Genomic DNA, 23,798 nt, shown 5'->3' with positions numbered 1-23,798 from the left:
GATCTCGTTCTTTCGGTCTTGACCCAAAGTTCATGGCCATAGGTGAGGGTAGGAACGTAGACCGACCGGTAAATTGAGAGCTTTTCTTTTTGGCTCAGCTCTCTCTTCACCACAATGGACCGCCACAGTGCCCCCATTACTGCAGCAGCTGCACCGATCCGTCTGTCGATCTCCCTCTCCATTTTTCCCCCACTCGTGAACAAGACCCCGAGATACTTAAACTCCTCCACTTGAGGCAGAAACTCCCCTCCAACCTGAATTGGACAAGCCACCCTTTTCCGGTCGAGTACCATGGCCTCGGACTTGGAGGAGCTGATCTTCATCCCAGCCGCTTCACACTTGGCTGCGAACAGCCACAGCTCATGCTGTAGGTCTTGGCTACAGGTGGCCAGCAGGACCATGTCATCTGCAAAAAGAAGAGACGAAATCCACTGGTCCCCAAATCAGACCCCCTCCGGCCCTTGGCTGCGTCTAGAAATCCTGTCCGTAACAGTTATGAACAGGACCGGTGACAAAGGGCAGCCCTGTCGGAGTCCAACATGCACCGGGAACAGGTCCGACTTAGTGCCGACAATGCGGACCAAAATCCTACTCCGCTCGTACAGGGACCGAATGGCCCCTAATAAAGGGCCCCTGATTCCATACTCCTGGAGCAACCCCCACAGGGCATCACGAGGGACACAGTCGAATGCCTTCTCCAGGTCCACAAAACACATGTGAACCGGTTGGGCAAACTCCCATGAACCCTCGAGCACCCTGTAGAGGGTATAGAGCTGGTCCAAGCTCCCAGCCAGTGTTCCACGGCTGGGACAAAAACCACACTGCTCCTCCTGAAGCCGAGGTTCGACTATCGGCTGGACTTTCCTCTCCAAAACCCTGGCGTAGGCCTTACGAGGGAGGCTGAGAAGTGTGATCCCCCTGTAGTTGGAACACACCCTCCGGTCCCCTTCTTATGAAGGGGGACCACCACCCCAGTCTGCCAGTCCAGAGGCACTGTCCCCGACCGCCACGCAATGTTGAAGAGGCGTGTCAACCATGACAGCCCAATAACATCCAGAGGTTTGAGGTACTCAAGGTGGATCTCATCCACCCCCGAAGCCTTGCCACTGCGGAGCTTTTTAACCACCTCGGTGACTTCAGCCTGGGTGATGAAAGAGTCCAACCCAGAGTCCCCAGCCTCTGTTTTCACCACGGAATGCGTGATGGCAGGATTGAGGAGATCCTCGAAGTACTCCTTCCACCGCCCGATAATGTCCTCAGTCGAGGTCAGCAGCCTCCCACGCCCATTATAAACAGTGTTGGCGAAGCACTGCTTCCCCCTCCTGAGGCGCCGGACGGTTGGCCAGAATTGCTTCGAGGCCAACCGGTAGTCCTTCTCCATAGCCTCACCGAACTCCTCCCAGGCCCATGTTTTTGCCTCTGCCACAGCCCGGGCCGTAGCACGCTTGGCCTCACGGTACCCGTCAGCCGCCTCAGGAGTCCCACAAGCCAACCACAGCCGATAGGACTCCTTCTTCAGCTTGACAGCATCCCTTACTGCCGGTGTCCACCTCCGGATTCTGGGATTGCCACCACGACAGGCACCGCAGACATTACGGCCACAGCTACGGGCAGCAGCATCGACAATAGAAGCAGAGAACATGGTCCTCTCGGACTCTATGTCTCCAACATCCCCCGGGATCTGGTCAAAGCTCTCCCGGAGGTGGGAGTTGAATACATCCCTGGCCAAGGGCTCCGCCAGGCGTTCCAAGCAGACCCTCACTATGCGCTTGGGCCTGCCAAATCTGTCTGGCTTTCTCCTCCTCCAGCGGATCCAACTCACCACCAGGTGGTGATCAGTGGACAGCTCAGCCCATCTCTTCACCAGAGTGTCCAAAACATGTGGCCGAAGGTCTGATGATACGACAACAAAGTCGATCATCGACCTCCTGCCTAGAGTGTCCTGGTGCCAAGTGCACTGATGGACACCCTTATGTTTGAACATGGTGTTCATTATGGACAATCCGTGACTAGCACAGAAGTCCAATAACATAACACCACTCGGATTCAGATCGGGGAGGCCATTCCTCCCGATCACGCCTCTCCAGGTGTCACTGTCGTTTTCCACGTGGGCGTTGAAGTCCCCCAGCAGAATAATGGAGTCCCAGGGAGGGCCACTACACTATCCAGCACCCCTGACAGGGACACCAAGAAGGCCGGGTACTCCACACTACTGCTCGGCCCGTATGCCGAGACGACAGTCAGAGACACGTCCCCAACCCGAAGGCGCAGGGATACAACTCTCTCATTCACTGGGGTTAACCCCAACACGAGACAGCTGAGCTGGGGGGCAACAAGCAAACCCACACCAGCCCGCCGCCTCTCCCCGTGGGCCACTCCAGAGTAGAAGAGAGTCCAACTCCTCTCAAGGAGATGGGTTCCAGAGCCCACGCTGTGCGTGGAGGCGAGCCCAACTATTTCTAGTCAATATCTCTTGACCTCCCGCACAAGCTCAGGCTCCTTCCCCCCCAGCGAGGTGACATTCCACATCCCTAGAGCCAGCCTAAGCATCCGGGGATCGGGCCGCTGAGGTCTCCACCTTCATCCGCCACCCAATCCTCTTTGCACCGGTCCCTCACGGTTCCCCCTGCAGGTGGTGGGCCCACTGGGGGATGGCCTCGCGTCTCTCGTTCGGGCTTGGCCCGTCCGGGTCCCGCAAGGAGCAACCTGGCCACCAGGTGCTCTCTGGCGAGTCCCGACCCCAGGCCTGGCTCCAGGGTGGGACCCCGGCTCCGCCGTACCGGGCGACGTCACGTGCCTCAATATTTTCATCCTCATGAGGGATTCTATATTATTCTCTTCTATATTATGTTCTCTATTATTTTTGGAAAAATATTTTTCATACACCACTTAACAAGAACAATTTAAATTTGAATTTCTAAGGATCACTAAAATTAGGCACAATTTCACCTAAATTTTCTATTTCCTTTATGTTAGGTTTTCTCTAAAAGCAGCAGAGATTTAGTTGTCCTTTCCTGCAGCTCTTTGGCATTTATAAATCATAGTGGATGAGCCATGGTTCCTGAGTCATAATAGTTATAATTTTGTTACAGTTTTTGTCTTAATAAAAACATTCTAAATATATTTCTCCTGTCTTTATGTTTGGCTAAATCTTAGTAAGGTTTGAGACTTTTGATTGAAATACCGAGAGAAGAAAAGAACAGCATCCTTGAGCCCAAGTCGCCCTCCATCTCCTCCCACCCAAAAACTGACAGGCACATTTCCATCCTGTTAGTGAGAGAAGCTTGTTGATGGACTGGCAGGAGATTCTGGCACTCAATCAGGGCCTGCCATTAGGATGTTTTCACATAGAGAGGGAACTGCTGCCTCCAACCAAGGCCCACTCACATCTGCTGAGGACACACTCCTGACGAAGTGAACGGGAAGCAGCCCCCTGATCTGACCAAATGCCAGTTACAGCTTGTCAGAGAATGTCTCAAAGAGTAGTTCCCACAATTAGTAGATATAATGACACTGCAATTAGTACGTCCCTTTATACAATAACTGACAAAATGATAGTTTATCCTTAGTAGGATAGATAGTGCAGAAATCTTATCACGTTTTGCTGAAAAGTGAAAAAATCCTACAGTACATACAAATTTTGATGCATTAATTTTATGAAAGGGGATGGTGGTTACTACTCAATTCAATTCAATTGAATTCAGTTTTATTTATATAGCGCCAATTCACAGCACGTCATTTTAAGTCAAGCACATACATTCCAATTATCCTAACTATCAAACAGTACAGTCAGATTCAGTTGGTTAAAAAGTTTTCCTACCTAAGAAAACCCAGCAGATTGCATCGAGTCAAGTTCTATTGGATCCAAAATAAATTTTCAATTTGTCTTTTACTCTTTTATGTACCATAAAATCTTGTGACAAAATGTATTATTTACAATTAATCCTAGGCTTGGTAGCTTTGCAAATGTTCAAGCAAAGGTAAAAAATACTTTAAGCTTTAATTCTAATCTATGAGCTTTAAAGTTGCAAATGCTGATCTCAACTGATGATCTGCCACCTTTTAACTCATGTCTCACTTGAAGTTACTAAGCTGTTTGCAGGCTTGCTGTATGCTGCATAACATTTCACAGTTTAGAAAGAAATCTGTCATTTTGGTTGCTTAAGTATCTGAGCTCCTTAAAGATTGTTCTGCTATAATAACCATAACAATTAGGAAAGGGAAAAGCAAGACCAGAGGACAGAGCATAATGCAATACAGGTTTGACAGAAGATTTTATGTTGGCTGGAGAAATGTAGGGCAGTTTAAGGCAAGAATGGTGGTAGGAGGGTAGTGAAGAAGATCAGGATATTAGAAGGATGCAGGCAGAGAAGAGGAAAGATGAGTGGGGGAGCAGAGAAAAAGAAAACATATTGAAAGCAATCTCAGGGAGAGAGACTTTTGATGAAAGGTGCGATATGTCAGAACTTACATCCAGCATGGGCAATCAAAACATGTCAAATGATGATCTAAAATATTTCTGTCAAATGTCGAACTACACATGAGATGTCAGCAATGAGGTGATGTCAATGTCACTTTTAGAGAGATGTAATTACATCAAAAGAAAAGGACATGAAAAGTGATTTTCTAAAAACACCAATAAAAGTTAGAGGAAGACAAATATGAAACTGTAAATTTGTATGTTAAAAGTGAGCATCTGACAGGAACAATCTTGGAAAAGCACTCCGAGTGGAAAAAAATATGTATTTAAAAAATTGCACTTTTGCTCAAATGATTAGCCACCTATACTGCTGAATGCTAAAATATTCTTTTTTTTTTCCATTTGGTGTCCATTTAAAAGTATATTAGCAGACAAACGATGCATCAAATAACTTTATTTCATTATGTTGATATAACTTTTGCATACCCCAATGCATACTCAATAAGAAACATTTAAATTGGCTGATTGCAATTTATTACAAAATAAAATAAAAGCTGACAGCTGGTCTCAGAATTTCATACTGAGTTCTTTAGCGGGTGGTTCTTTCACTAATCTTTTTGTAAAATACTGACAGTATTTCAGTATTCAATTTTTAATGTTTGTTTATGGACAACTAAAACACAGTGATTATACAGATGATACAGCCACATTTTTATTCTGTCCCTTTTCATAGTTAAACTAAATCCTACATTCTTTTTAGGTTTTAGGTTATGAACTATTTACTATCAAGATAAAAAGGATTTTTTTTCTTAGTCCCCATTACTGTAATCTTGATCTTGTGCTTTCTATTCTTTTGGTACTTGTTCAGAAATACACATATGGACCAGCAAGTATTTCAGTACAAAGTGTTTGAGGAGCACTTCACAAACCCTTTTTTTTTAGTTTTTTTTGTAGTTGTTGTTTGTTTTTTAGGCCTAGATTTTGTACCAACCATCATATTTAGTTATATGGTCCTGGTCAGAAGTACTTTCATTGTGGGCAATAATATTGTAGAATAATTTTGTGCTCGTCATAATGTATATGGACTGGACTTTGTTCAGGGTTGAATAATTATACTAAATGCAACCTCAATTATTTTTCTTTAAATAAGAAACTAATTTGAATTTACTGAAGACTTTTTCTCATCTACAGGGTCTAATTTATACATACAAATTAAAATTTATACAAGCCCCCACCCCTACAATATTCGGGTATGGAGATAGTTATATCTCCAGTTTTTTGTTTTTTTTTGCTTTGAGCAATTTGCGAATCATTACTTTTTAATGGAGTCATTGTCAGGTAACACAGCCGCTTCAGTAGCAGATTCCAGATGTCCCTAAGTAAGGCTTAATCCGATGTGTCTTCTAGACACCATTTTTTTTTTACGTGTTGCCTGTTCTGTTGTTATTTGAGTTCTTAGCCTTTTTGATTTCCTCAAGGTTGAGATGACATTTTTCCCCTCGAAGTGTGACAACATAAACTGATGCTAAATAGCTTTTAATATGACTGAAGAAGTATTTAATAATTTAAATAAGAATGGGTGCATAAGGAAAATGTACATTTATCTATGTGTGCTCATCTATGGACAAAAAGTTAAAGTAAAATAGTTTTTATGAGGCAGAGGTGTTAAACAGCAATCTATTTGCCTATTTTTGTGTAACTAGATAAATCTGTGTCTATTTCAAAGATCTATGAGATGAAATGAGAGGTTAAAAGTTTCCCAAGATAAACCTCTGGTGCCAAATATCAGACACTTTAGCTGAGATTATTGGGTGTAATTTGTTTTTTGTTTTTTTTATGTCTCCAGATTATTAATCATAAACATTAGCCTAAGATGATATTGTAATTGTTGTAAAAATTGTTTTATTTAGTTCTCTTTGAAGTTATTATGCAACAAATTTACTTGAAGCGCCATATGGTGAGTTCATTTTCCTTTTCTCTAATGATGCCTCCATCGTTTTGAATCACTGCATCCATGATCAAAACCAATTTTTTCTCTGCAAAAATACATTCAACAGCTTAAGATAAAATTAACCCCTAAAGTACACTCAGTAATTTTAGTAGGGGCCCTAATGGATCCTGTTTGGATTTGTTCACTACTTTCTTTTTAGGATGTTCAGTTATTTATTTTTGTAATAATGTTGGGGACACACAAGACATTACTTTTGGCAGTAAGCTTGCTCTTTTGATGCAATTTGGAACTGGTTCATTTTAGTAGAGGGAATTCATCTCATGGCTTTGGCTGCTATAGTAACCATGGTCAAGATTATGTGGTTGCAAAACATTTAGGCAGCAAGTTGCTATTTACTTGCCTCTGATTATACATGTTTCAGATGCAATAGAGTCACATTCTTCAGGCAAAGTATCTCAGAGGAGATCTAAAAGTGCCATTTCCTGTGAAAGCGAGAGTGGCTTTTTCTCCAGAGAGTCTCCACAGTGAAACCTTTCTTACCCATCCTCAGACATCCGACACAGCCACAGCTCCAGACAGGGGAACATTTCTATTTTCCCCAAGCAGGCTGCTGTACGGTGAAAACATACACCGCAGTGCTGGTAAAAGAGCATGTTATGTGACTGTGTGAAAGAGAGATAAAAGAGAAGGTGAGAAGTAACAATTTTAATGGTGGGACCACTAACGGCTTTAGATTTATTTTTTTTTAAGGTGGAGGGCAGCAAGTCAGTGGGAGTCAGAGTAAACAGCAAAATGCACGTAGGTGCAGGGTTGACTAGTCACTTAAAAAAAAAAAAATCTACATGTGATGGTTCTTCCTCTTGTGTGTGGAAACATATTGGATAACATGACTGCTGTGAGGAAGTGCCAGAGTTTGGGTGTTTAAATTTAGCTCGAGTTCACCACATACATGCAGTTTGTTGAATTAAAGCTGCTGGATATAGCTACCAAGACTCACAGAAGCTGTCAGGAACTCTTAGACCCTAAAACTAAGGGAGGACATGAATTCCTTTTTTAAACCACATGGAAGAAAAAGGCAGTTAGATTCTTCTCTCCCTCACTGAAATAAAGGAAATGAACAAGGGAACGTATGAGAAGGCGAGGGAAGTGGGAAATCCATTTTAATTAGCAAGTGTCTTACCTTCCTCTTTGTTATAACCCTCCTGTCTTCCTTCTGCATACAAAACTCCATAACAATGGTGCTCACAAAGCACCAGGGAAGTAGCAAAGGATTCAGATTTTCTTTTTCTTAGGCAAAGTTGACAGAGGCATATTTGGTCTTTTCCTCTTAGTATGCAAAGCACTCCCTGCTGTCACTGCCAGCTAAACTGTTCCAATTAAGTTTGATCCACCTCTTACTTGTTGTTTTTATTAGGGTTGGGATGGTGGTGGCTGGCTGCTAGTGAACTGCACGCAGAGGTGACTAGCTTCTTGTTCTAGCAGGAGTACAAGACAGGAGTATGGATGAAAAGAGTAGACTTGAAGCACGTGTGGACACTTGATGTTAGTTATACACCAGTGGAGGAGGAGGCAGAACATGAGTCAGTACTCCTACATCAAAGGGTAAACAAGTATGACTTGTTCTAAGTAGAAAGTGAGAAGCAAGCTCCTAAAGAAGATACACTGAACCTGTGTCAAGAAATTACAGAATAAAAAACAAAAACCCTGGAGATTCTACGTATGCACGGTTTTTAATAGTATAATTGTGAGTCACTAGACAATGTAGATATGGAAATGCTAGTCTTAATTGTGTTTCAGAGGGAAAATCTATGTTTATTAAGCAGTGGGAAGTATAATTAACATGTAATGCACTTTGCAACAATAAAAAATGGATCACTGGAACATGATTTTTTTAAAAGGTTGTTTAACTACAGAATGGAAAGTGTTGGCATTTTGCCAAACTTTGTGTTATTAACAAGAAAGACACCTGCAATTATGAATGCACTGTTTCAGAGTAATATTTTGGCACATATCAGCAAGAGTATCAGGAATATCAGCAACTGATGGCTTGCAATATCACCGCTGACATATGAGAACCATAAAAGCGTGACAGTACAGTGTGTTTTTGCTCAGCTGCAAGTCAGGAAGCAGGAGCAGAGATTCAGAGAACATTGAGTCTAGTTAGTGAAGCTGTGATACATTTTTAATCAGTATGTCTCTCAGCACAAGCAGCGGAATGTTGAGATGGTAAATTTGAACAAAGTTTAAAGAAATGTTAAAAAAAATTACTCTCTCTCATCATTCTGGCATTTAGCAAATAGAAACTATATTGGTAATCCTAACTTTTCTAAAAGTTCTAAAAGTTGGGGTAAAAGAAAAGTTCTGTCTAATTTAAGGTCAGTGAAAAACATTTTATCTGTCTCTGTATGCCGTGTATTTATGTATCTGGTTTCAGCTGTATGTTGATGTATCTGAGAACACTTTTCAAGAGGGTCCAAAGAGGAAGAAATGAAGCACTAGTTTTGAAAATGTCAAATATCATTGTGTATATGAAGTAAATGTATTGTTTGCAGTGTGTTTTTTATACTGAGTGAGCATTGGGATGAAGGGTGTAAAATTTGTGGTGTGCCATTATGTAAGGATTGGCTGAGTTGCTTTTTGAGGTAGTATCACATTTTGATTTTTGTTGTTTAATAATGTGAGGGGAAAGTATTAAGGTCTTCTAATGAAAGAAACAATTTTGGTCATTAGTCATTTGATCAATTTTGAAGACCGTTCTCATCTATAGATTTTGCATAGTTTCAGTAGCTCCGTTGGCGGTGGCGACAGATGGTCACTTCAAGATCTTGGTAAATGCTCGCATTTCTTCGCTTTTTGAAATCTAAAATGCTTGTAATGCCCCTGTAGCAAACTAAATTCAAAAAATACTTTGTCTCCTGGTGAATCCAAACATGCCGCGCCATCATCCTACTAATACAACTTCCTGTCGAGTTTTTTCGAAATTGTCGTGTTTCCATTAAATGATTTTCTTTTCATAATTACAATTTGCGCAACTTGATTGTCAATGGAAACCCAGCTATTGATGGCCCTGATACTTATATAGTTCAATTAAGTCTACAATCATGCTGACAAAAAACGTTTTACATTTGTTCTACAAAGAGTAAATACAAAAGTAAACTTGTCTACCAGGCTGAATTTGACATCAGAAAAACCAAACGCTTTTGTGATACATTGATTTTATTTTAGCCTAAATGTATCTCTTTAATACTAAAAAAACTAAGAGTGATTTTTCTGGCACCTTATAGTCTGTTATGGCTCTGCGTCTGGAAAGACAGGCAGCATACAATCACTGTCTCTCTGTCAGCTGTCAACATGTCAACTGTGGTGCCATCCAAGGATTCTGGAATTTCAACTAAAGCCACTTGTGTAGTGTAGGACCATGGTTACTTGCCAACAAGCTTTGGTTTATATTCTGGCTGTTTTATTTTTATATCTGATTTTGAAGAAATTCAATACTAAATTGTCAAACTTTACATAAAAATATGCTGAATGCGTGTAGTTCTTGACAATTGCTTCTCATTTCTATAAAACAGTTTTTATCAGACGGAACTACACATGTTCATTCTTACACTTCATATATTGTTTAGTACATAATCCACTGTGCTGTTTCAAAACTGGTTTACTTCTGTTTGGAAACAGTATAAATAAAATAACAACTATGGTAGCGGTAAGAAAATGGAATATCCCTACAGGGAAAATTAATAGAAGTTATGGTCATTTAGAATGACAGGCTAGGCATTAGTATTTTAAGTTGAAATATTTTTATTTGAATCCCTTCATTGTTTTCTTAAGTATGTTTAGTATATATAAACATTTCTAACATTTGCAAAAAAAACAATCGAAGGTAAAACGTTTGTCAATCGTTTTGTTTGTAGATAGACCTACTCTGGAATATAAAGAAAGGCTTGAATAAAGAGCAGCCCTATACCAAGCTTGGCAGCTGAATAAATACGTTAATCTCATGAACGACAACATGTGCCTATGGATACCATGTATTTATAATGCTATTATATAAAACACTACTGTATTCCTTTCTGCAATGCAAGTTTAAATTGTATTTTGTATAACAGGAAAACCCTATTGTTTTTATGTAATGAGACTTTGCAAAAAGTACACTGGGAATCTGACCACAATGATTTTCAACTATAGTCCCATCAGGAAATGACTTACTATCTTTGAAATTATTACTATGATGTTGGATCCACCTACACACTATCACAAATTGACACATTTTTCCTTTGGGAACTATTGACTTGTAAGTCGCAGCATTGCACTCTGGAACTATTAAAAGGTAGACACAGAGATGAAGTGTGTGCTCTACACTCAGTGCCGGTCATGATGAAAACTTCTTGTCAGGCTTTGTTATGAAGCCTCTGCAATATGTTGTGAAGAGTTCATAATGACAGGCATTTGTTTTCATTACTTCTCCCAGTTTCACTCAGCACTGTAATCTAACTTATTACTGTACCTCAGTGCTGTGGAATGAAAGGGCAGCCAAGGAGAGAGGGGCAGGAAGAAACCTGATGAAAGCTGGATGCAGTTTAAAAGTTGTAAGACATATCACACTGTAAAAACATTGCAGAGAAAAAAGGAATAGGGTGGTAGTGGATGGGAGGAGGAGGGCGGGGACAGCTGTGCTGCATTTGCCTAAACAGTTCAGCAATAATTGCAATAAAAACTTATGTTTCTGCAATAGCAGCTGCTAATGTTAAAAAGCCCAGAAAATATGAAAAATAGAGAAATATTTGAGAAAATGGTGACAGTTGACCAAGCTATTATTAGGCAGCACTGTCCTGGGTCTTAAGAGTCCCAGGGGTGATCATTATTGCACAGATAACCTCAACATCCTTTCCCACATCCTCTTATGTGACACCAGAAGAGATTATCGCTCTTCTGACTGCTCCTGTATAATGCCCTTTGGAGGTTTATTTGAGCAGATTACATCCGCAGCAGTCAAGGCCTCAGTCGAATGGTTGACTGAGAGTCCCTTGTTGATTTTGTTTGGGAGGAAGCTTTGATTATAGAAGTTACTTCCCAACTGTGGCCAATGCCATAAGAGAGGTGAGGTACATTTTTCATTGGCAAGTGTCTAAAGATGGAGGAATAAAGGAAACCAAGGGGCTGAGGTGATATAATCAGAGTCAATGGAACGGGATAAGGTGGTTGAAGATGATATTTAGGTATGGAGAAATCCACTGAGGGAACCACAGAACAAAATCATACTTTGGAAAGTTTTGGCTTATATGTCAACATAACATACAGTTAAAATAAATGTTAAACACATCAATGTTTTCTAAGTTTAAATGTTTCTAGTAGGGCAATCAACATAAAACTCAAACCAGATGATGCCAACAACTCAAGAAATAAACTTAGAACATGTTGCTCATCAAACCCTCTAAAAATACAAAAAAATAAAAACATAAAATATCATGTTCTCATACTCAAGTAACTGAACAACATGACAAAACTTTTAATGTACCAAGCCTTTCCTGAAAATTTGCACGTTACACCAGCAGTTTGACAGCTCAGAAAAATATTACCTATTCCTGGTTCTCAGCACCTACATTAGTGGCTGATTATCAATTTTGCAGTGAACTCAATAAGCTATTTTAGAGATATTAACATTTTTTTAAAGTGGTGTACTGGAACAAGGAAACAAAATATTTGTTACATGTTTGTTTGGTTTACCAGCAAAAAGTGCATCAGCATTTCCTATTAGTGATTTTATGCCAGAACTGATACTCAATGAGGTGTTGACATAACACATAAACAATAACCCTAAAATGGCTACTCTTTATGTAATCACTAACTGACTTAACGTTTGCACCTTATTGCCCTGTATTTAGTTTAAACATCTACTCTAATGTTGGACAAATCTTAGTTCTTCTGCATTAAGTCTGTCAGTCACAGCTCGTCTGGAGAGTACTCACAAGTCTTTCTTGGTGTGGTATCAGAGGGTGTTGGGACAGAAGTGGTGATAAATCCTGTGTCCTCTCAGAAGGCGCTAATAATTCAAGGTGATGTGGCCAAATGTCACAGGACATATTTCCTGTCCCCTGGAAAGACAGAGCCAATCAAGAACATGACAAACGGCCATGACTTTCATCTTTTCTCTAAGAATATGGCTAAAACCTACATTGCTGTGTAGGGGTCCCTGCTGTCAGCATCATTTTGAAAAGAGGTTTACACAACTTAAACAAAAAATAATTGCCTGTGTTTTGCAACAGTGTTTAGAATGATTTTTACATTAGAATAATAAAAATATGAAATTATTAGAATAATAAAAAAGAGAGGATGCCATAGGATGATTGCAACTCAGCAGTATTTTTTATACCCTTTCATGTAATCATGTCTCTCAGTGTTTATATGAAACATAATAAAAATAATCTACAGGGTGCATGTGTCGATAGCAGAAACATTGTTGCACCAAGAAAGAGATAAACTTTCACCTGAAGGCTCTCATGTCAAGGACATGGTCCCACACTGATCAATTTGAAATGTTGGTATTTTTAATTGAAATATTTTTGTATGTTTGTTTTGTCTTTTTGGCTAATATTTTGTATCTCCATTAAAATGAAACTGCCTCAATAGTTTAAGACTTATCTTATTTTGTAAGAGAGAAAGCTTACAAATTTATCAAATACTTATTTCTCAAAATAAAAAGATATGTTAATGTAGAAAACTGCACCCAATTAATAATGCATTGACTTATTCAGGAAATTTTAAAAAACAATTATTTAGAAGGTTGCACAACAAATTATATATTCACTTTACATTCAAGGCCAGTAGGAGTTGTGGTGGCATAGGGTGGGGTAACAAAAGGAAATGAAATCAAAGCAAAGTGTGAATATCCACACATCTCATAGCCAGGAAATATTCACAAGTAAACAGTTATTACCCATCAAATCCCAAGAAATCAAAGTTAGGATGCTTTCAACATTAACTCACTAAGACTAGTTAATTCCACTAACAAGAATCCTACTGAGACCCTTTATTGGCCCTTAGAGAATCTTTATAAGCCATCCTGCCAGTGCATATTATTTTACTTTTAAGTTTAACTATAAAACAGTTAAGCATAATTTATTTCAAGTTAAACTGCCCTTTGTGCCAGTAAATCTGGCCCTATGCACAACCATTGTTGCTTTTGCGTTAAAGTTAAATGGAATAATGCCTTAAGCTAAGTAAACTGCTGCACATATTGCAGTAAATCTCCATTTCATTAAAGTAGTTTCATGTGGTCATCAGTGGTCTTCTAAAAACTGTAAAAGCACTGCTCTTTCTTTGTACAATTAATAGTGTTCATCTCCATTTCATATAACTGTGCCAGATCAATAAATCTATCACCTAACTTGTACAAGTGATTCCTGACCATGCATCCTACTTCTTTCAATGGCAAGCTATTTCACTAAACCAAATCTACATTTGTTGTAGTCCAGCAGCCTCAATAGCCTCTCTACACCTTTCTACTGTATCCTGCTTCAGACATAAATGCTTCCTCTTTGAGTGTTTCCAGACAAAATCAATACCCAGATAGAGTGTTGGCAAAAACAGAATCCAGATTTCCATCACTTTGGCCTTTTCCTATCCCCCAAGCTAAAGCCATCAAAGCCTGGGATCCTGCACACAATCAGACAGGCAGACAAAGTCATCACAGTTTATCTGAAGGATAGATCCCTTATCTCCGTGCTGGCCTGACTGTGCTTCAGCTTAAGTAAGGTGGGATCATACTTAGTTTAGGTCATCAAAATTGAACTGCACAAATAAGGTGACTGACAGCAAGCTCAGTGAAAGTTTTCATGATTTCAGTGTCTTATTGCAAGATAAGCTCTGTGTGGATCATATCAGAGAAAGATTTGGGTTTTAAACTTTCAAACAATTTAACAAAACAAATCCACACCTAAAGCTTTACAGAAATTGTACCTGATAGTTTTTAATCAACCTATACCACAAATATTCAGTAAGTAACACAGATCTGCAGGGGACTCGGTACTGCAACCTTTAGATACTGTGTGTCCCTCCACATGAAGTTGACCCCTTGTAGAGCCCCCCACACACACACAGTGAAACATGTTGTCATGTATAACCAGATAACATCTTTTTCCTCCAATAAAATGTAACACAGAGGAATATTCTAAATTTTGATTTAAAGCGTCACTATAACACATGCAAATACAGCAGGTGATAATAAAACTCCAAACCCAAGCCCCTTTAAATTTGCTATTTAGTGAAGCTTATCTTGCTTTATCTCATGTTATACTGTACATTGTCATCAGGTTTAAATCAAAAGATTTATGGTGAAGTTTGAGTTATTTTTTATTGGTTACTTTTCTTAGACATTATTTTCAATAAATTTGTTAAGAATTAAGGTTGCCATAATTTTGTCACTTTTTTGTTTTTTGATTCCAATTTTAAACATCACTTTTCATGAGAACAATTAAGTACATTGGAAGGAAACATGGTCCATATATTGGTATGAGCTGCGTGTGTGCATGCGTGTGTGTGTGTGTGTGTGTGAGTGAGTGAACATGTTAAGGGGATTTGAAGGGCAGCAACAGTGGCATTGCTGTAAATTGAGCAATGTGCGCAGAATGTTATGTGACAGCATAGTAAACAACAGCCAGGTGGAACAGTGCAACTTGAAATGACTGCTTTTTATAAACAGATGGGCACAGTTTATGGCTGCTACACATTTTTGTTAAGTGAAGATATAATTAGAAATTAGACGGGCTGAGGTATGTGGGAGCTAGGATGATTTTTTTTTTTTCTTGAGAGGAATTTGTAATGCAACCATACCTACTTCTATGAGCTATTATTACTGATTGTTCAACAAACAACACCTGCTCTAGAATGTTAAAAACTGCTTTTGGATGAGATTTATATGTTTTGAAAGTTTGCACCTTATGAATAAACTAAATATGATGAGTCCCGTACTGGTCTAAAGGAAAACATTTATTCACCTGCAGTTTAAAGATCTGCACATGCGGACCACATCATAACTGTTGAAGTTAAGGCTCAACATTGTTATTTTGTCACTGATGATTCACAGTGGTGGTTTGTTTACAGGGGGCGCTAGGGCCCCACCCCCTTTAAAACTGCAGGAAAACAGCATAGACACAGTAAACATAAATTATGAAACAAAAAGTAATTTGTACAACTCTTCACCCATAAAACGCGTATGACCGTTGATGTTTTAGCATTCCCATTCCATTTTGGATTTATTTGGGGTTATCATTTGTGTAGGTCTAAATACATACGTTGCAATAGCAAGTGACGTGGGCCAAAAGAGTGTGTATGTATGTTTTTAAGCATTTAAGTTACATGTGACTTCACGCTGGTTTCTAATTGGTCACTTAAATATTATTTATGTGCCCGTGCAGAATCAGCACCTTTTTATGTCATTCTTTTTTGCAACTTAGATGTGCAGACATGAATATCACTCAAACGTATGGACGCAAACAGAAAAGTCAGACAAGAAAAGACAGGAGAGAATGGCACAATGTAAGAAAATTTGCTCATTTATTTATAACATAATTTCCCGAGGGTTTTGCTGGAGGAAAAAAAAACTATAATGGAATTTGGACTGGACCAACCAGACCTAGAGATATGGGGGTGTGTGTTAGGGGTGTAATGTGTCATGTTTTGTATATTAAACTCTGACACAGATACAAGTACAAACAATGAAGCAGGTTTAAATTGAATTATTAGACAAATCATTGTGGTCTCTCTTTTACAAGTTTTCTTGGGATGGGTGTTCAGGAGGATTGGAAGGAAGGAGAGTGGATTAATGTTTTTCAGGACATGATAAATAAGAATGAACGACAGAGTATTAGGGCCAGGCTAAGAGAATTGTGTTTTTTTTTTTGGGAAATTGCAAGAATACAGTTGAAATATTACAAGAATAAAATGCGGAATGTTGAGCATCTTGTGAAGTGATACTTTAGTATCAGTTTCACAAATAAGGACATTCTAGAACTTTTAGCACATTGGCATCAAATTATTACCAGGATATTTATTATTATCAGGACTTTGAAAGGATTGTGCAAACAACTGTGTCCGTTTTGATAAAGGAACCAGACAGACTTGGAAGAAATAGCTTGTTTTGTGGGAAAGGAACTGTCATAACCTTTTCCTCAGAATGTTATGACTTTATTCTCATAATATTATGACTCCATTCTTGTAAATTTACAACTTTGTTCACTTAATATTACAATGTTATTCTTGTAATATTAGCCTATGAGTTTATTTTCGTAATGCCAAGACTTTATTCTCTTATTATTACGACTTTATTCTCGGAAGGCTGGTAAATGTTTTCCAGAAGGAAGGTGAGCTCCAACAAACTAAATCTAAGGATGTGATACGAGAAGCAGCAAGGACATCCAAGGAGTCCAGGGTGAGGAGGAAGAACCAGCAGGTCAGCATGGAAGCCAGCAAACAACAAGGAAGGGACCGTAGGGCCAATCTGAGGCAAACACCAGAACGATTTAAGAATGAGAAATGTGGGTAATCATCACATCTTCCCTCTGTACCTGCAGAGGAGTGACACCAGCAACATGTAGGAAAACACACTATCTACACTCAGCCCCGCAGGTACAACATAAAGGCCTGTAAGTTTCAGCACAAGGAAAGGCCTGCAGAGCTGCCATATGTCATAGGCCTTTTAAACTTATTGAATGTTAAACTATACTAAGACAAACATCTGTTAAAATCGTTATGTAAAAATAACTTTTTCTAAAAAAAAACAAAAAACTGTTAATCACAATAATTCTACAACCTTTCTTGGTGTTTTTAGATTCAGGACCAGGGACAGCACCTAGAAACTGAGTTTTTGTTTGTGCATGTTTGTACAGATCAAAAATGTTTATTTAAAGCATGTTTGATCTGCACTCTGACTGCATGTATGAAATGCAACAACTCTGCTGAACCAGGGGCGGATCTACAGGAGGGCAAGGGTGGCAACTGCCCACCTGCTGTAAAGCCTGGCCTCCCCAGCTGCCCCCCTACTTTTATGGCCTTAAAATACTTGTAATTACTAATTTCTTGCTTGTCCAAAAGCCCCTTACAGCCTTCAAATTAAACATTAATTTACCAAAAATATATAACTGTAGATATAATCTGAGGTCTCTGAAACATTTAGTGATGGCCCCGCATCAAACACGTCTGCCTACCACTCCGAGGCTGCACGTGCATGTGTCACAGGCACATTATAGAGGCAGTCTGTCTGAAGCCCAGCAAGTGGAGCAACTGAGCTGTCCAAGTTTCAACAGTTAAAGATAGTTTGTCCAGGTGATGTTTTAACTCACAATAGTAAAGTCAACTTACGTTTGCAATGAATGAAATGTCTGCTGAAGTGATTGATGATTAAAGTGTAGCCTCATGTATGATTTGTAAAAGTGTTAGCATATTTCCCTTGTCAGTTTAGCATACAATAAGCACGATAACAGTTAATGAAAAGTTTAGCTATGAAACAAAATGCTTGGCTATGCTTTTTTTAGAGGCTGCAGGTTCACTGACAACTCTATATGATCAATATCATGACAATGAGGCACAATTAAACCACGTTACATCCGTTTGGTCAGATTGTGAAAACAATGAATTGGCTGCCATGAGAATAAGATTTCTAAATATAACTGCTAAATATAACTGCTTCCTTTTCATTGTGATCATAATGAAAAGGAAATTTAAAAGTTGAGATATTTCCAGTTACCTTTGGCCACAAAGTGAGGGATGAGAAGGAAGAAGGGATTGTGAGATTTGAGGAAGGAAGAATGATAGGGAAATTGGGAGGGTCACAGGTGAAGGAGGCAACTGAAAGTGCAACAGTTGAAGACATAAGTGAAGATGAGAAAATTTCAGTCAGAGAAAGAAAGAAGATAGTCCAGAGGAAACTGATGAAGGAGAGAAGGAAGGCACAGAGTCAGGGAATCCAGCCTGACCAGCTGGACCACCTGGTATGGATTTATAGTCGGTATAAAAAGAGTTATTAGATGTTTTAATAAATAACATATCTGCACAAGTCTACAGGTGTGTTATGAAGTTAGATAGTCCAGGCTTTATAGATGTAGTCAATTTATGTTATAATTTTAAGTTATAATGAAAGCAAATCCTAATTGCCTTCTAATTGTCACAATATCTTTTTTTAGATCAATGAACTTCATTGAAGAGGTCCAGCATTGCCTGCTTAGACCTTTTGCACCTCCTTTGACCTTGCATGTAAACCTTTCTAGATCTGCTACTGTGCTGAACACAGAATTTCTCATATATTTATCACAAAAGATAGCTAGTGTACACTTGAGGGAGCAACATTCAGTTTGATGCAGGCATATTGTATGGAAAAAAGGCCCAAGAGTGAAACTGTAACTTGTTTGTATTGAAGAACATTCATCAAAATTTTCCTCTCAGAGCAGTTCCACGGCTTGCATCCTGATAATCATTCAATTTCTGGCTTTTTCTGTCATGTGAAAACATTGTGTGGCTGGAAATGTGAGCCAAGTGGAGGCCTTTAGCCAATCATCCCATCGAGCTTTTGTGCATTTCTTAGTATCTTCGATGTTCATGAGAGAGAGAGCAGTAACAACTGGGGCTGCACTTGTGCAAATGAGTATTTTTTTTTCCCATTTCTCAAAATCAAATTAGAGCCTAAAATCCACATCAATAGCTGCAAAATCTCTGAGAGAAAGGTGGTGAGAAAAGTCTTGGAAAGCACAAGGTCTTTTTTTTTTTTTTACTTTCTTTGATTGACTGTATTTTCCATAAGGCGTAAAAAAGCTTAAACCTCATTTTTATCTTGGTTCCTTCCTCTTCTAGCCCCAGCCATCCTACACTCGATGTGCAGTGGTCCATTAGGCTGTCTGTCCACAGCCAAAAGTAACTTTGACATTTGCTCAAGCACCCAGTGGACTGCTCAGGCTTGAAAGGATATACAATGCTTTGACCCAGAACCACTTGGTTTTTTTTTATGTGTTTTTTTCCTTCCCCCCCATTCCTTTCCATCAAAAACTCCTTTGTGACATTGTACACTGGCATGTTGGCTCTCAAACCAACTCCTAGATAATTTTAAAAATCCCACAACGCAAAATGACTCCTCATACCATTACCCATGAATCAGAGAAAACACAAAAATTACCTAATATGAAACAGTAACTATTGCAGGTCTGCGCTTTCAATGAGACTTTGATATTTTATGAGCACACAATGACAAGATAGCTATGGGAAATCGCTAAGGAGAATCCTCTAAGGCTAAAACTGTATAATTTTTAAAACAACATTAGTGTCATCCAATAAAAAACAGCCAAAGGCAATTAAAAAGGTAAATGATAATGGAACAAAATCACATCCCAAATGTAATATTATTATGAGAACATTTCGGTAATAATATTGTACACATTTGACGACTTACAGAACATACAGAAATAACTTAACATACTATTCACCAAACAAAGAAGTGTCCATCACCAAAGGCATCCCCACCCAGAAACACACATGCCCATATCAGATAGGAGGTAGAAGGCCTAATGGTAGCTTGTTTTGGATAGCTCACAAGACAAGAACACTGCACACAGATAATGTTTAATTTTTTACTTAGTAACCAAACAGGCCAGGCTTTGAAATATTAATGTCATTTAGCAGATCATTTCTATACAAGTATGCAATGACTTACTGTACTGTGTACCAACTAACATTTACCTTTTATTTTTACATGTCAAAGAGCTTTTGTCTGTCTGTCTGTCTGAAAACTGGGGTCACATCTCCCCAGTGATGAAACTTTCCATATGTAATGATTGTTAATAACAGTTTCACATAACATTACCGATGGCTGCCCAGAAATAGTCCTTAAACATCTGGAAGGACAGTTTATCCTTTCTCCACTTGTTCTCAGCTCATTGGTACTCGTAAGAGAATTTAAGTACACCCTTTCATCAAACGTTTTGACAGGTGGGTGGGACTTCCGGTGAGGGTGGGACTTCCGGTGGGGGCCATATGGGCGCCATGTGGTTGCCATGTGGGCAGGAGGTCACGTGGTCAAGCAGGTGGTGTGTCCAAGGGGGCGTAACAGTGGATGCTGATTGGTTGTCGTCATTAGGGGCAATACCTTAAATGAGTCAATTAAAACACAGGGGTGTGTTTGTCATAAATAGAACAAGACAAATATGGTATTATCGGAAACTGTTTGGCATCAGCACCAATTAAAAATAGAGGGATGTAAGCATCGTTAAACCTTGAATAACCCAATGAAAACAATAGGGCGTGCCTTAGTGTTTACTTTAAATACAGAGATAAAACTCTGCACGTTACATGCAGCATTCGTTGGAAAAAAAAGAACACCCGTTCAACAATGGCTAGAGTTAAGAGAGTTTATCGTCAAGCGGAGGAGAAATGCAACGCGTGCCAAGATGATGATGAACAAGCAACTGCATCATATACTTCCTCAACGGAGATACCTATCGGAATTCCCGTCGTGACATACTCTACCGATGATGAGGATCCAACATCAACTTCAACAACCATGGTTGAAAATCAGACCTCGGTTCGGCCAAGAGGTATGTCAGTTCTGTGCGAAACCCCAGTGACCGTCTACCAGTATTCATCCCGTGAATTGAATGCTCCTAAGAAATCAACATACTACATCTGCAGGGTACAAAGACCCCCGTTCAAGACTCTGCAGGAAGAATGGTCTTTGGAGCCATATGGCCTGGTTGGCAGCTGGGGTTATATTTTCATGTATGAAATAGGAGAGCTTTGCCTGTATCAATTGGATCAAGATGAGGTATTTAATGGATCACTGGCTCTGTGTACACTCACCCACAGCGACTGGGCTGTGTTAAAGCTTGCAATCCCGCACCTTAATGATAGCCCTGAAACAGTCTCAAGGCAGGAGAGGGAGGAAGAAGAAGAAGAAGAAAATGAACTGTCTCCTCGACCTGTAAAACGGGCGAGAATGTTTCATATACCATCCGATGTTGAAATAGCTGAGAGAGAACCTCTCTTTAGCGCAGTGTGGGGGTCAAAAACCACAGCAAATGGCCGCTGGTCTTTTCGGGCAAGCAGACGCAGGAACAACCGGACGAGTCCCTCAGATCTGTTTGTGTTGGAGGCTTTCAATCAAGACTGCCGCGTATTCAAGACAATGCTGGCTCTGCCGTTTGAAGCTTGGGCAGAGAAGATGAGTGAAATTGGACATCGTCTTTCCGACCTTTTCCAAAAGTCACGAAGTTGGATCGATGTCATGTCAGTGAAAAAAACGCTGACGTTTCCTGTTTTACGTTTAGAACGAACCCTCTTCTGAGGACACGCCCCTTCCTATGATATATATACGGGGGGATAACTGCAAGCTCACAGACACTGAGAATCGTATCATGAGAATGAGTGGACCGACACCATACAGGGATCTCTACAACCACCGAGCAGAGATCCACTTCTCTCCTGAGCACGATGAAAGCTTCAACATTGGACCATATCATCCGCCTTCCCCTGACCTCTTCTCACCATCCACCTCAACATCCTCATTCTCAGAGAACCACTACAGTCCTGCATCACCTACAGGATACAACATGAAATATCTACCGCTTTCTCCAGACCTCTGCTCACCATCACCGCTATTCATGGCTGAGTCTGTAGACGCGAATGTCCTGCCTGAAGACATGAAGGTGGTCGTGGAGGAGGAGGTAGCCACCGGCTACTCACCCTCTACCGAAGCCCCTACACAAACCCTGGAACCGATGGAGGACCCTCAGCCTTCAGCAGAGGATGAGAGTAACCAGGAGGACGAAATTGACGGTTGGTTCTCAACCACCCTCATCAATACGGTGAAAACAGCGATACTTCATTTATTCAACATAACCTCTTTGAACTATCTCAGAGAAACCTGCTATGGATGTATAACGAACCACCCAAGCCAGCGTCAACACCATTGCCTGGAGGTACTGGGGGAGGATTATTACCAAGTCAACTTTCAACGCATCGTACGACGACTCGTAACCCCCAAACTCATTCCTGCTATTCAGAATCTTCTGGTACTTCGAAGCATACAAGCGGATGACTTCAGAGTGAAGACGATTGCCAAGACGGTTTTATATGAATTGAAATCGATACAAGGCATCCACAGTGCAATAGCGCACGTTTATGATCGCATGGTCGATGAGAAACATCTCAAACAACTTAACTCTGTTTCAGAGTGCTATGGACTGACAAACTGATCTCATATGTTTGATGACTTGTTGTATCATTTTTTTTTTAGTATTCCAGTACTTTAGTTAATCTGCATCATATGATTTTTCTTCTTTTTTCTTTTTACTATTAAATACAATTAAAGTAGGAACATAGTAACCTTTTCCCAAAAGTGTTGTTTAAAAGCTAGTAGTGTTTGAATTCATCTGCATTTTATCTGATTTTGTTTTCTGGTTGTTTTTTGTTTATATTAAATACACAAAAAAAAAAAAAAAAATAAGGATAAATCTACCCTCCTGTGTGTTTTTTCTCATTATTTAACAAGTAATCGGCAGAGTGAGCATAAGGCAGAGATGGCAGGAAGACGGCTGATGAAGAAAGTATATTATAGCCCTTCAAATCCGGGAAGTTTTGGGGGTATAGATAGGCTGAGGAGGGTTATGCAAGATGAAACGGGAAAGAAGGTTGCGGTTGAAAAAGTTAAAGATTTTTTATCAGGAGAAGATACCTATACTCTACATAAACCTGCAAGAATAAAGTTCCCGAGAAACAGAGTTTTTGTCACCAGACCATTGAGGCAGTTCCAGGCTGATCTCTGTGACATGCAAGCTCTGGCCATGGAAAATGATGGTTATAATTATTTATTAACAGTCATTGACATCTTTTCAAAAAGGGCGTATGTACGAGTTTTGAAGAGGAAAACAGCCGCTGAGGTGGTAAAGGCATTTGAATCAGTTTTTACAGAAAGTCAGATCCCCAAATAACTTCAGACTGATGCCGGTAAAGAATTTTTTAACAAGAAATTTAAAGTTTTAATGGAGAAACACGGTATTGAACATTTTGCCACAGCGAGTGAAGCAAAAGCTTCAGTGGTCGAGAGATTTAACCGCACATTAAAAACAAGGATGTGGAGATATTTTACAGCTAACAATACCCGGCGGTACGTCGATGTACTGCAAAACCTAGCTAGAAGCTACAACCATTCCTACCACTCCAGCATTAAAATGAGCCCTATGGAAGTGACCCCAGAAAATGCCTTTCAAGTGTTTCAGAATCTGTATGATGTCAAGTCCAACAGATATTGCAAGGACTCAGTGACAACGTTTAAACAAGGGGATCTTGTCAGAATATCCAAGGTCCGTTGAGAGTTTTACGGATGAAGTGTTTACAGTGTATGACCGGATACCCCGATCTCCTCCTGTATACAAACTCAAAGATTTGGAT

Source organism: Girardinichthys multiradiatus, chromosome 9 (assembly GCF_021462225.1).
Source record: "Girardinichthys multiradiatus isolate DD_20200921_A chromosome 9, DD_fGirMul_XY1, whole genome shotgun sequence".
In the NCBI taxonomy this organism is placed as follows: domain Eukaryota; kingdom Metazoa; phylum Chordata; class Actinopteri; order Cyprinodontiformes; family Goodeidae; genus Girardinichthys; species Girardinichthys multiradiatus.
The sequence above is the reverse complement of the archived record's forward strand: the minus strand, read 5'-3'. Positions refer to the sequence as shown.